The 14,458-nt window shown below is 36.3% G+C and overlaps 1 pseudogene; it reads right to left on the bottom strand.

Moving 5' to 3' along the window:
- Nucleotides 1–79: 79 nt before the first annotated feature.
- LOC149837264 (pathogenesis-related protein PR-1 pseudogene) lies at nt 80–574 on the bottom strand (annotated as a pseudogene).
- Nucleotides 575–14,458: the final 13,884 nt, after the last annotated feature.

The following is a 14,458-nucleotide window of genomic DNA, read 5'->3' as shown; positions in this document are numbered from 1 at the left end:
TGGCTGTAGGCTTGGTCCATGGTCAATGCCTTAGGGGTTGGACCAGCATTCAGCCGGTACTGCCCTTGGCTGACTATGGTCAATAAGGCCTATCGCCGATGTAGTTGCCGGGAGGGTAGTACTCGCACGTGATATACGAGTCACGGTTAAGGCAGATGATCTTGGCACAACCGAGCCGCGTCGTGGTGCGCCAGACCACTTGGGTGTAGTGAGAGCAGTCTGGGCCAGTGCAGCTGTTGTTGGCGTAGTTGTACCAAGCCTTCTCAGCCACCCACGCACCCACTGCGTCCACTACGCTCCACCTATTGCCTTGGCCCCAAAATATGTTCTCCCCAAAGCTACCGTCCGAGTGCACCAAGGTGCAGTCTGACCTCCTCTTGTTGGAATAGACCCGGGCGTAGGCAGCCAAGGCTGGGTCCCACTTCAATGGTGGGACCCCGACTTGTTTTCTGGCCTTGTTGTGTGATTGGAGGAACTGCTCTATTTGTGTTCTACTGTTTGTAGAGGCCTCGGTGGAAAGAAAACATGGAGTCGTGGAGATGATAAACAAGACAAGGATTAATTTGTTGGTCATCTCTCTCTCTCTCTCTCTCTCTCTCTCTCTCTCTCTCTCTCTCTCTCTCTGATTGAAGTAAGAAGGAAACAATCTGTGGATAAATAGATGATGCAGGCTAGCTCAGTGGCTTTATATACAAGGTGGCGTGGAGGATTAACAAGGCGTGAGGTAGTGGTGTACATGTATTTTCCAGATTAGATATTTCTGGCGGTTGAGTGAATGAATTATGTTTTAAGATTGGTGTTAGTGTAAAATGTACACAAAAAGCTGTGCAATTCATTGATTCATCATCAATCAAATAATGGGATGTGAGTGAGATACCTGAAAACACACACACACACACACATTATATATATATATATATATATATATATATATATATATATATATATATATATATACTGTCCAACCAAAGGTATATACTGTTCAAGCCACTTTTGAAATAATTTTAAAGGTGCTTTTGGCAAATATGACCGTACAAATGAGATTGCCATAATAAAAAACCTAAGAATTGGCTCATATAGCAAACTTTTTTTTGTGTGTAAGTAACATTTCATAGTGTGCTAAAAAATGACATTTATAAAATTTTGAAGTTTTTTATATCATAAAAAAGCCAATCTATGCATAAAAAAAAGTTCACAATAAAAGTAAGTTCTTAGGTTTTTGACCATGAAAACCACATCAGTATGGTTAGATTTACCCAAAAATGCTTTTAAATATAATTTTGAAAAGTAATTTAGACGGTTTCCTATAAGAAATCTGTAGATTAGCGACAGTCGCAATCCGTCGCTGAACAAATTACCGACGAATAACTTTTATTGTAATTTTCTAGTCGCTAATTAGCGACAGAAAATATCTCTTGCTACTTCCGTCACTAATTTATGATAAATTAGCAAATGCTATGATTCATCGCAAGGCCATCGTTAATCCGCAGAGATTTGGTTTTGCGATAGATACATATCTGTCGCTAATTACGTCGTTATTGTAGCGATAAAATTACGACGGATTACAATTCATCGCAAAACATCGGCCGATTTAGTTTTTCGATAGATAAATATCCATCTCTAATCCATCATTAAATTGGACACTGATACTAATTAGCGACGGATATTATTCGTCGCTAATCCGTCGCAAAAAATAAAAAAAAATGTTTGAAATATAAATATCGAGAAAAAATTTCTCGTTATACAATTTATATATCCTATGTATAAAAAATAAAGTACACATAAAAAATATATATACAAAGCAGCTGAAACAAATTTAACACAAGATACAAGGTGAAAAAATTTATCGCTCCACTATAATCCTCGCCAAGTTCTAATTATTTACAAGTGAACATTTACAAAGAGTTTCTTTTGAAACAACAAGAAGGTACAATAAATTCAACACATGAATCTAATCATCGCCAAGATTTTGAGCATCATCTTCTTCATTGTCTCGATCTGCCCCTTCATTCATGCCTCCATTAGCTCATCTACGCTGATTATCTCCAGCATCCTACAAGAGAAAAGAAAGGTTAGTATTGATAAACAAAATATAATGAAATAAATTATATGCAATGCACTTAATCTAAGGCAATCAAAGTAACATGAATGAATTACACATAGACTAGTTAGCAATAAAGTGAAGGACATTAACAGAATTCAGATATGTGTTCTAAGGCTGACAGAAAAAAATTCATAGTGATTCAATCTTGCAGATATGTGTTCTAAGATTGTCAAAAAAATATCATAGTGATTCAAGCATGCGTATATGTGTTATAAGGTTGTCAAATAAATATCTTCTGTATCACAATCATGCTTATATGTGTTCTAATGTTGTCAAAAAACTCTCATAGTGATTCAATTATGCATATATGTGTTCTAAGGTTGCTAAAAAACTTTCATAGTGATTCAAGTATGCATATGTGTGTTCTAAGGCAGTCAAACAATTTCATGGTGATGAAATCATGTTTATGTGTTATAAGGCAGTCAAAAAACTTTCATAGTGATGGAATCATGCTTATATATGTTCTAAGGTTGTAAAAAAACTTTCATAGTGATTCAATCATGCATATATATGTTATAAGGCAGTCAAAAACTTCCATAGTGATGAAATCATGCTTATATGTGTTTTAATGTTGTCAAAAAACTCTCATAATGCTTCAAGCATGCATATTTGTGTTCTAAGGTTGTCAAAAACTTTCATAGTGATGAAATCATGCTTATATGTGTTCTAATGTTGTCAAAAAACTATCATAGTGCTTCAAGCATGCATATATGTGTTCAAAGGTTGTCAACAACTTTTATAGTGATTCAATCATGCATATATGTGTTATAAGGCAGTCAAAAACTTTCATAGTGATGGAAACATGCTTATATGTGTTCTAATGTTGTGAAAAAACTTTCATAGTGATTCAATCATGCATATATGTATTATAATGCAGTAAAAAACTTTCATAGTGATGAAATCATGCTTATATGTGTTCTAATATTGTCAAAAAACTCTCATAGTGCTTCAAGTATGCATGTTTGTGTTCTAAGGTTGCCAAAAACTTTCAAAGTAATGAAATCATGCTTATATGTATTCTAATATTGTCAAACAACTTTTATAGTGATTCAATCATACATATATGTGTTCAAAGGTTGTCAAAAAACTTTCATAGTGATTCAATCATGCATATATGTGTTCTAATGTTGTCAAAAAACTTTCATAGTGATTCAATCATGCATATATGTGTTATAAGACAGTCAAAAATTTTTATATTGATGAAATCATGCTTATATGTGTTCTAATGTTGTCAAAAAACTCTCATAGTGCTTCAAGCATGCATATTTGTGTTCTATGGTTGTCAAAAACTTTCATAGTGATGAAATCATGCTTATATGTGTTCTAATGTTGTAAAAAAACTCTCATAGTAATTCAATCATGCATATATGTGTTCTAAGGCAGTCAAACAATTTTATAGTGATGAAATCATGCTTATATATGTGTTCTAATATTGTCAAAAAACTTTCATAGTGATTCAATCATGCATATGTGTTATAAGGCAGTCAAAAACTTTCATAGTGATGAAATCATGCTCATATGTGATGCATTATTGCATATACTAGCTTGAAATCTAACGACATAAAATAAATGACATAAAACTTTCATACCTGACAGGCAGCTGTAGACAAAGTTCCACTGTCTCAAAAAAAAACTGCATAACTCATTTCGAACAACGTCAGAAATTGCTTCATGTAAATAGTCACGCATTGTGTCTTTAACAAGCTGGCATACACCATCCCAAGAATTAGTTGGGTCAATCAAACGCTTAAAGTTGATACTAGCGGGAGAACTCTGAGAGCCTTGGTTGGAGGAGGTAACGACTAGTGTGGTGTTCATATTACTTCCAAACCCAAACACACAACCCTTTTTGGGTTCACCGGTTGCAGTCACCTATATTGCAGAATCAAAAGGCGGATGCTGAGTGGAGTCATCGCCATATCGCTCTACCATCTGCTGCTCATATGACTCCTACAAAGTAATGATTATAATGTGAATTAATAATTAAGAATTATAATGTCTACGGTAACTTATATATTATAATGTTTATTAATACAATAAATGCATACCATTGTCGTTCTCGCCTTCTCTGATATGAACTTTTTCGTGCTCTTACGTTTATGTGTTTCAACAAACACATCCTTGTAAGGCACAATACCTCATTTTTTTGCTTTCTACGAGGTTAAATAATAAAAAAATTATTTAAAATGTATACAACAATACTTATAAATTTGATAATATATATATATATATATATATTAATGACTTACCATTTTTTTTAGGTGGCTCCCAAAAGTCATAGATCCATCTGTGTGTAGATGTGCATCGAGCATCTTCGCTTTGTTTTGTGCAGCCTTTGCTGAGCGGTTTCAAAATTCATGCTTCGCCTACTTGTCGCACATTGCATCTCAAAAATCTAACCTGATAGTAAGAGGGTCATGGCCCTTCCACTGTAATGGATCATTTATCTCACCCGATGCCTTTATTGTTGCAGTCTTCATATTGTGCACCATGTTTGCAAATCGACTGGCAACCACTTTCTGCCACATCCGCCTCACGTCCTGCTCCTCCATCGCAGTTGCGAAGCAATTCAAAACCTACAAATAATTTCAGAAAGTTAGTAGACATGACTATAACAAAAAATTAAATATGAAACATATTAGCTATGATAAACGATTGTATACCATGAATGAGGACCACAATCTGTCAAACACCTCCTTCGAGTACTCTTTCTATTGAGCGATCGATCTTGGTAGATATTGAACTAGTGATTGCCTAATCTCTCGTATTACTTCTTGTAGCTCAAAACTTATGCTGCACATGAATTGATACACATTAACTATCGATATACACTATTTATAAGATAAATATTAGATAAGTAAAAATGAAATACTTATGGTAGATTATCGATATATACTATTTGAATGAGTTATCGTGTGTCAGACTGAGAAGACCCTGCATCCAGCATTGTCTCGTGACGTGTATGAATAGCTGGTGTATGTGGGTCATATGCAAGCAAAACATCATCTATAGAAAAAAGAGTTAGAAATTCACACAATGCACATTTAAACTAATCAAGTATACAATTAGTTAAATGATATACTTATCGAAGCAACCCGTAAAGATGAAGGCTGAGACTGGCTACCACTAGGTGCTCGACCACTGTGACCTCCATGAACCATATTCTAACAAATAAAAATTTTATTTGAATCAGTTACACAACTCTATATCTTCATGGATACATAATCAAATCAAAAATAACTTCATGTAATACATTTAAACATTGTAATACATTCAAATCATATAAATCAATGCAATATATTACAATACGTTCAAATCATTCACATCAAACATTGCAATACATTAAAACATAAGATATGACATCATTTGCTAATCATGGATAACTTATCCTTAACTTGTAATACAATTGGATCAGTTACACAACTCTAAAAGATTGCAATACATTCAAACATAAGGTATGTATTACAAGATGTATTTCACTAGCTAGCTTGAGTATGCTTCATCATCACTTGTTTGACTTTCATATTCTTCTTTTTCCTTCTCCTCCTCTTCGTCCTCTTCTTCTTCTTCTTCATTGGGCACCCATCCTCTTGGTATATCATTTGGATCACATTCTTCCATACGCATGTGATTGGACAATGAAGATATGACATGCATACCATGTACGACATCGTGACCATAAGAGAAGTCATACATATCATCTGATTGATAGTAATCACCATATTCAACAATCTTGTCTTCCTATAAATGATCATACTCGGGGTATAGTTTAGACTTCACCTTGCAAACTGCCTACCATTCATTTTTATCTGACTTTCTTGTATTTAGATATGAAGTATAGAAAACTTGTTGAGCTTGCGAGGCTAATATAAATGATTTATATGTTCCAAACCTTGATTTATGATTCACCTCTACAATGCCTGAGGCTTTGTCGACTTTTGTTGTTGTGGGATCAAACCAATGACACTTGAATAAAGTTACCTTATTATTTATGCTTAAGTAAGTCAACTTCATTATTTCTTCTATAACACTATAGTAGTCATGTTCATTTTCACCGTAGCTGCTACCCTTGACACACACGCCATTATTCATCATTGACTTGTTTACACCGTAGTCTTTTGTATGGAATTGATAACCATTTATGACCCGTTGTAACATTGCACAACTTTGGTCAAACTATTTTGTAAATCACATATTCCTTTGTCATTAACATCACCATGGCGGACCTACAAGCATAAACAATGACTATGATCACAACCAATTAAGTAACTTATTATTGTTTACACAAAAAGAATGTATGTCATCGTCCTTACCAACTCTTTCAACCATGCTACAAACTTATTTTTCACGTTCTTTCTGTACTTATGAATCAGTGAGATATGAAAGTTCTCTTCACAACTCCAGATCAAATCGGTTGTAGTTAACAAATATTTATATTATCGATACACACGTATAAAACTTAGTTTTACATAATAAGTATACTTACTCGATATAGGGGTCGATCGCTGAGAAATTAAAAAGGATATAGATTTGTGTTGCATCTTGCTCTCGATCTTCCAAGAGTCTTGACCGACAACTACCAAAGGCATGCCCAAGTAGCTGAAATATCGACAGTTTGTCAGCTACAGTAAATTATTCTTCTTTATCATTACGAGGTGGACAAGTGTAACGTGTTAGAATGTGAGGTTCAAAGTACATATATGATAAATTTGAAATCTCTTCTAAAGTGTACTCCTCACAAATAGAACCCTCCACTCTTGCTTTATTCTGAACCTTTTTTTTTAGGTCAAACATGCATCTGTCAACAATAGACATCTCGTAATACAATAATTTGTCAATAGCATTGAAGAGAAAAATATAAAAAAAATATATACATTTCAAATGGTTACATCCACCGATATTGCACAGGACCACCAACCCTAAGTTCATATGGCAAATGTATGATCACATGTTCTATAACATTGAAAAATGTTGGCAAAAATATCTTCTCTACCTGACAAATAGTAGTGACGACAGAATCCTCAAGATTCTTTACCTCAGTTACTACAACTTCCGATGCACACAATATTTTAAAAAATTTACTCAACTCGGATAATACCCCCTATATAGGTTTGTCTAACATATCATGTAATGCTAGGGGAATCAACCGTTGCATAATGACATGACAATCATGGCTTTTCAATCCATATAATTGTTCCTCGTCTATCTTCACAGTCCGAGCAACGTTAGAGACGTATCCATTTGGAAATCTCAAATGTCTCAACCATTGACATACCTACTTTACTTGATCTGGTCCAAGCATGTACCTTGCCTTTGGTTTCAGTACTTCGCCATTGTACTCTTTGAGTTCCAATTCTAGTCTTTTACATATTACTTTTAAATCTATATGGGCCTTCGGATTATCCTTCATTTTTTCTTTGACATTTATTACCGTATTGAATATGTTATCAAACACATTTTTCTCCACATGCATCACATCCAAATTATGTCGTATCAATAAGGTCAGCTAATATGGTAGTTCCCAAAATATAGTTTTCTTTGTCCAATTGTGATCATTCTCAAATCCAAGGAAGGACGTTGGACTACGGGCATCTGTTAATCCATATGGAAAGTATCACAATCGGCTTAAAATCTCTATGTCAGACAACCTTGTAGGTGGACCTTTCATTTCAGTTGTGCATGCTCGAAACACATTCATTTGTCATCGAAACAAATGGTCGCTGGGTAGAAATCGACGGTGACAACCAAAGTAGCACGACTTCCTTCCATGCGTTAATCTAAAAGATTTTGTATCCTCTATGCAGTACAGACATGCCAAGCTCTCATGTGTGCTCCAACCAGATAACATATCATATGCAAGAAAGTCACTAATTGTCCATATAACAACAACCTTCATATTAAAGTTTTGTTTTTTATGGGCATCGTACGTGAGAACAATGTCACCCAAAGTATTTTCATTTCATCAATCAATGTCCTTAAATATACATCAAGGTTTTGGCCTAGAGACGTCGGACCAGGGATCAATAGAGACAAGAAAAGATTTTGACGCTTAATACACAAGCTTAGAGGAAGGTTGTATGGGGTGACAAATACTGGCCAACACGAGTATGGAGTTGATCTACCCCCAAATGGATTAAATTCATCTGTACATAAACCTAGTCTAACATTTCTCACTTTCATTGTGAAGGTCTGATGAGTATGATCAAAGTGCTTTCAAGCTTCTGCGTCAACATGATGCATGATTTTGTCTTCATCATATCAAACTTTATTTGCATTCCATCTCATGTGTTTAGCTATTCTCGAAGACATATACAATCGTTGCAATCTGAGGGTGAGAGAGAAGTAGCGGAGTGACTTGTATGGCACTTTTTTTGACCTCGTGCTAGCATTGTCTCTTGTCTTTGGCTTGAACCGAGGATGCCCACATGATGGACATGATCTACTATTTTCTTGATCTTTGAAATATAATATGGAGTGATTTGGACAAGCATCTATCTTTTGATACCCCATACCTATAGCGTTGAACATAACCTTTGCACGGTAGAAATTTTGTGGCAATTTTTCATCTTTGGGCAACATAGTCTTCATAATAGAGCACAGACGGTCAAAACATGATTGACTCAAATTATACTTTGACTTCAAATTCAGTAGTTGAAAAACTGCAAACAAGATACTTTGACTCTCGCAACCATTCCATAGTGGCTCATCAGCATCTCTAAGTAAGTCATGAAATCTACTAGTTTCATTGTTTGCTGCTTCTTCATCTACCCTAGTTGGTACATCACTAGGACCCATAGCAGAACCCAGTTCTGGTACTGTGGCATCAAATATCAAATCTACATATAGATTATCATGCACCACATTTACCCATGCGTCAAAATTATTCTAAAATTCTTCACCATGAAACATCCAATTTTAATAACCACTCACAAAACCCTTCTTATATAGGTAATGTCTAACGCCATGAGGTTCTACAAATCGATTGTTCTTACACATCGTGCAGAGGCACCTAATTTGACCGATGGGATCCACTGTACTGACATTTGCCGTTGCAAATTCAATAAAACTATCAACACCATCAATATATTCAAACAACACCTCATTATCAACTATCCTATGGTATATTCATTCACGGTTTGCAGTCATTTTATCCTATAATATTATGGATATTATCTTCACCAGTTAAAAGAGAATCATAATAATGCATCGATGAAGAAAATATCTAATTTATCATGCATTGATGGTGGATGTAATGATTTGATATATATATATATATATATATATATATATATATATATATATATATATATATATATATATATATCACAAGGATATTTAGAAAGATGAAATCACATTCACAAACACGATACATTCAATTTAAGCATATTTTCATGATATAATTTTACATGAAATGCATAATTAAATAAAAAATAACTCTATGCAAGCATGGATAGTCATGTCAAACATTGCAATACATTTAATCATTCATATCACAATAATGTCAAACATGTACCTGCAGCAAACACACTCCAATATCCCGCTAACTACTACCATGACTAGCATGAAATTTGAACTACAAAAATAAGAGCATTTTTATTCTCATACATTCAAATCATGCTCAGCGTGATCTCCAAACTCCAGCAAAACAGTCTTAGACATTCACAACTAAGTGAGTGTGTGAGCAGGAAAGTGTTGCATTCAAAAAAGTAAATAACATGTGATGTGTTTGCATCACTTACTCGCCATGGGTATTTACCCAATTTGCATGCTTTTGCATTTGCATTTGCATTTTTCTTGTTTCTTTTCGCATGGCATTTTAAGCCGCATGCGATGCTTAGCATTAAGCATCGCGCATTTTGCTCTGCTACGCACCTGCAATGCACATTTATATACGAGTTAAAGGTGCACATTTTGCTTAGCATTCTTGTATCAACTTTCTCCTACCTTGGGGGTTTCGAGGGTTGCACATGTCTCGAGTATACGAGCTAAAGGTCTTAGGCAGCAGGGCGTGTGCGGCTACGTCGTGCGAGCTGCGAAGGTATAACATATTATCATGCTAAATAATAAAAATAAAAGAAGAGGAAGGGACAGGGGACACACCCTTGTCGGACAGGAAAATAAAAAGGGGCAACAGGCGAAGCCTTCATGCCAGAAACCCAAAGGCAGCAGGGGGTCTCACCCCTGCCTGCCGAAGGGATAATAAGAGCAGGGGCTTGGCCTCTGCCTACCAAAAATCACAGCAGGCAGGGTTCTTTCCCCTACCAATTTGACCAAGCTGATGGCAGGGGTTTTGCCCTTGCTTGACAGAATACAGAGAGGCATTGGCGAATCCTCTACCTATTGGAACTTTGAAATGGCAGGGGCTTCACCCCAGCCTGACAAAAAATTAAGATGAACGCCCGGGGTTGGATGGCCAGCGAGGCTGCCAGGGAGGGAGGGTGGGGTTGCCGGCGAGCTATAGGCCAACATGAGGAAAAGGGGTGATAGAGGTTGGTTGGGGTTGCCCGGTGAGGCGGCAGAAGATGGAGGGTGGGGTTGCCCGTCGAGGCTGCCAGAGAGGGAGGGTGGGGTTGTCGGTAAGTTGTAGGCCAACACAAGCATAAAGAAGAGAGACGAGAGACGAGAAGAAAGAAGATGAAGAAGAAGCCAACAGAGAGGGGGGGAAGAGAACACCTGAGAGGGTCAAACACGGAGTGGGGGTCGCTAGCGTTGGGTGGCCGAAGTATGGTGAGCAGGAGAGAGGGCTCATCCGAGAGAAAGGGACGATAGAGGGGGAACAATTGAGGGAGGAAAACAAGAGGTGGCCGGTGAGGTCTCCAGAGGGAGTTGTCGGTGGGTCGCCGGAGAGCAGGGGCAGAGATAACGAGCAACGTAGGGGCGGTCGGCAGAAGAGAGAGAGAGAGAGAGAGAGCAGAGTTAATTTTGTGCCCTAGATGAGCCGTTTTATATCAAAAATTAGCGATGGATTAGCGACAGAAACATTTTGTCGCTAATTAGTGATGGATTAGCGATAGAAAAATATTGTCACTCATTTATCGCGAAGTTGCGATGAAACATTTTTGTCTCTAATCCGTCGCCACAAAATTTTTCCATCACAAATTTCGTAACTAATTCCAATTTTAGGGATGACTAATTTTCTCTCGCTAATCTGTGGCAAAATTACGATGAATTATTTTCATCGCAAATTTCCATTGCTAATTAACATTTTTCTTGTAGTGAAACTCACCGTTATAAATCCATAACAACAAGGTCTAGCTCTCACCGTTATAAGGTTTTAGTTTATAACTATGATAGTTATATTGTCGATATCTATAAAAAGGACTCAACGGGCCATTTTTATATTTCTTTTTCTCTTTCTCTCTCCTCAGACCTAACCCTATCACTAATTCTCTTACAAAAGAGATAGAGAAAGAGAGAGAGAGAGATATAGTGTTTTTTGAGGTTTTTCAAGTGATTTGTTGGAGTACATGGTGGCATCGAAGGTGTCGATCAAGGGGAGCAGAAGCAATGGGAGGGGACAGGGCTTTTCGTCTGTGTGTGTAAAGCCAAGCAATGGCAGGATCAGACAAAAGGCTAAGAGGGATGATGTTTCATGGGGATTTGACAGGTTTGCTTTGAGCGATAAAGGTACTCTCTCTAACAAGAGCTCAGCTACCAAATCTTGTGTTAGTGTTGGTGTTTGCTCAACACTTTCAATGGAAATTTAAGAGAAACCAAGTGTTTGAGTTTCTTTTTGGCTTAGCATCTTCATTTTGTCTTAGGGATGAATCACCCATTATACAACGAGCTCTGGCATGCTTGCGTTGGGCCCTTGGTCACGGTTCCTCAATCGAGCAAGAAGGTTTTCTACTTCCCGCAGGGCCATATCGAGCAGGTGCGCACAGATTTCTCACTCTAGGGCATGAATCCTTTATCATTTTTTTTCTCACTATTTTTGCATTGGCTTTGTGATGTCGATGCGGCAAGGAGTTGATCCACGATCCAAGATCTAAATGGATCCTAATGAGCGGAAGCTAAATGAGATAACTTGAAAAACTGATAGTTTTCAATACAGGGGTGTTTTGACCATGTTGTACTCCAAATGAAAGGACAACACCAAAACCAATCTTGTAGATAACAATTTGCTCTTTTCAACGAGTTCAAAAACTTGTAAATACAATCACTGATGGTCAATATAAAGACCAAACACCAGACCAATGGGTCGGTGTTCATAGGTGAGTCTGATATAATTGTTCAATATGAACAGGTCAGAACATGATTGTTCCTTATGAATTCAGTCAATGACCTAAAAACCAAAGTTGTAGAAAATTTAGTTTTAAAACCAGATAAACTAAAATCACTCAAATTGGACGTCGACTGACTCTGATATGACCTGAGAAAGATGGTGGACTGGTATAGTTCTATACAGTCACTCATGGGACTATTATGTCCGTTCCAAGATACTTTTGACCATACAGACAATTGATTCAACAAATCTGTCTAACAAAAAAGTTGTATATAAATTAATTATCAAATCAGAGTAATAAAAATCACTTGAATTGGATTTTAGATGACTCTGCTACGAATCAAACAAGGGGTTAGACTGTTATAATCCTGACAGTTATCCGAATGACTATTTTTTTAGTTCTAGACCACTTTTTATAGCCAAAATGAATGAATTAGAAAAAATTTTAAACATATAAGTTGTAGCCACAAATGTTATCTTTTCAACAAGCTATCATACACTAAATTTTATAGAGTAGATTAAAAGTTATGCTTCGATTAGTGCGATTGTGTCTGATAGAAGACAGCCACAGAACCGAATGGTATTATACGATTCAACAATATATTTAGTTTAATCCAAATTTTAATGTTAGGGGTTTATTGTTCAACATGTACACACAAAGGCTTCTTAAGTATATTCTTCAATGCCAAATCCCTTCCACCTTATCCCAACTCTGGTGAGACTCTTTGTATTGTATGATTACGTTTTGGTTAGGTTTTGGTTGTTGTACAATTGGTCAATGAATGATATGCATAGGCAATGGTGTGTTCTAGTAATGAGAATGAGAATTATAGGTAATGTGGTGATGTATCGCTTTTTGTCTTTCAACTTTTGTCAATAATTGCTAAATGATAGACCAATAAACATCAATCATTGGTGTCACACATGTGAAGCACATGAGTTACCCTAGTATTTACTATGTTAGAAGTTTTATCATGTCTAATACATCATAAGATCCTACTTTTGAGACAATGAAAACCAACGGCTCATAATTCATGAAAATAAGGAGTTATACTGGCAGCATATTCAATACTGTGACCTTTAGATGAAAAGTCCAAAGCCTGCCCATTAGAGAAACACTAACTATTGTTTATACTTTTGCAAATATATTATATATATATTATTTTTACGAGTTTAATCGAGCTTTTTTAGCTTTATCAAGTTTAGTGGCTTGATCAAGCTCGACTCATTTATGTAAATCGATCCTGAACTTGTATACAAGCTTGGCTCAATTACTGTCATGGACAAGCTCAAGCTGAGCTTAAATGGGTCAAGGTCGAGCCAAACCCGAGCTAGCTCGGCTCGTTGTGCATCCCTAGGTACCACCATAAAATCACTCATTATATATATATATATATATATATATATATATATATATATATATATAGAGAGAGAGAGAGAGAGAGAGAGAGAGAGAGAGAGAGAGAGAGAGAGAAGTGTGTGTGTGTGAAAACCCGTATCATTGAATAGGTTTTCATCGAACAAGGATCGAAAAAGATAAAAGAGATAGTTTTATTGGCTGCAAAATCACCCCCACGCTAAACTGGTATAACTGCTTGTACTAAGAGTTTGAATGGTGGATACGTAGCACTCCAACGCCATACTTGGCTTTCGCTCATAGTTCAAAATCAACTTAGTTTTTTTTTCATCGATGCTTGAAAATTTATATAATGGGATATTGTGCATCCTAGAATCGGTAAAAAAAATTGGCATCTATATATATATATATACAAAAATGGTAGTTGCGCAAAGTGAAATCACAATGGGCGGTCCATCGCAGCATTGATGGACATAAAAAAATTTGTGCAAAAAGATGCTAAAACACATTTTTTTTTGTGTTTTACACCCTTCATCAACGGTCAAAATACTGTCACTAAAGGCTCCAGCAAAAAACTAGGCCTTTAATGATAGTATTTTGATAAAGGTCTCATTTTTCGATGAGACCTTTACCGATGGTCAAAATGGTCGCTAAGGGGTCTAAAATGCAAAAAGATTGTGTTTTAGCATCGTTTTTTACATTTTTTTGTCATCCATCAAGAAAGCGGTGGACGGCCAGCAGAGTCTCGTTGGTAGATGTGCACCTAAGGATT

This window comes from Nuphar pumila, chromosome 5 (assembly GCF_984573655.1).
Source record: "Nuphar pumila chromosome 5, dmNupPumi1.hap1.1, whole genome shotgun sequence".
NCBI classification, from domain to species: Eukaryota; Viridiplantae; Streptophyta; class Magnoliopsida; order Nymphaeales; family Nymphaeaceae; genus Nuphar; species Nuphar pumila.
This window is presented reverse-complemented; position numbering and strand designations above follow the sequence as displayed.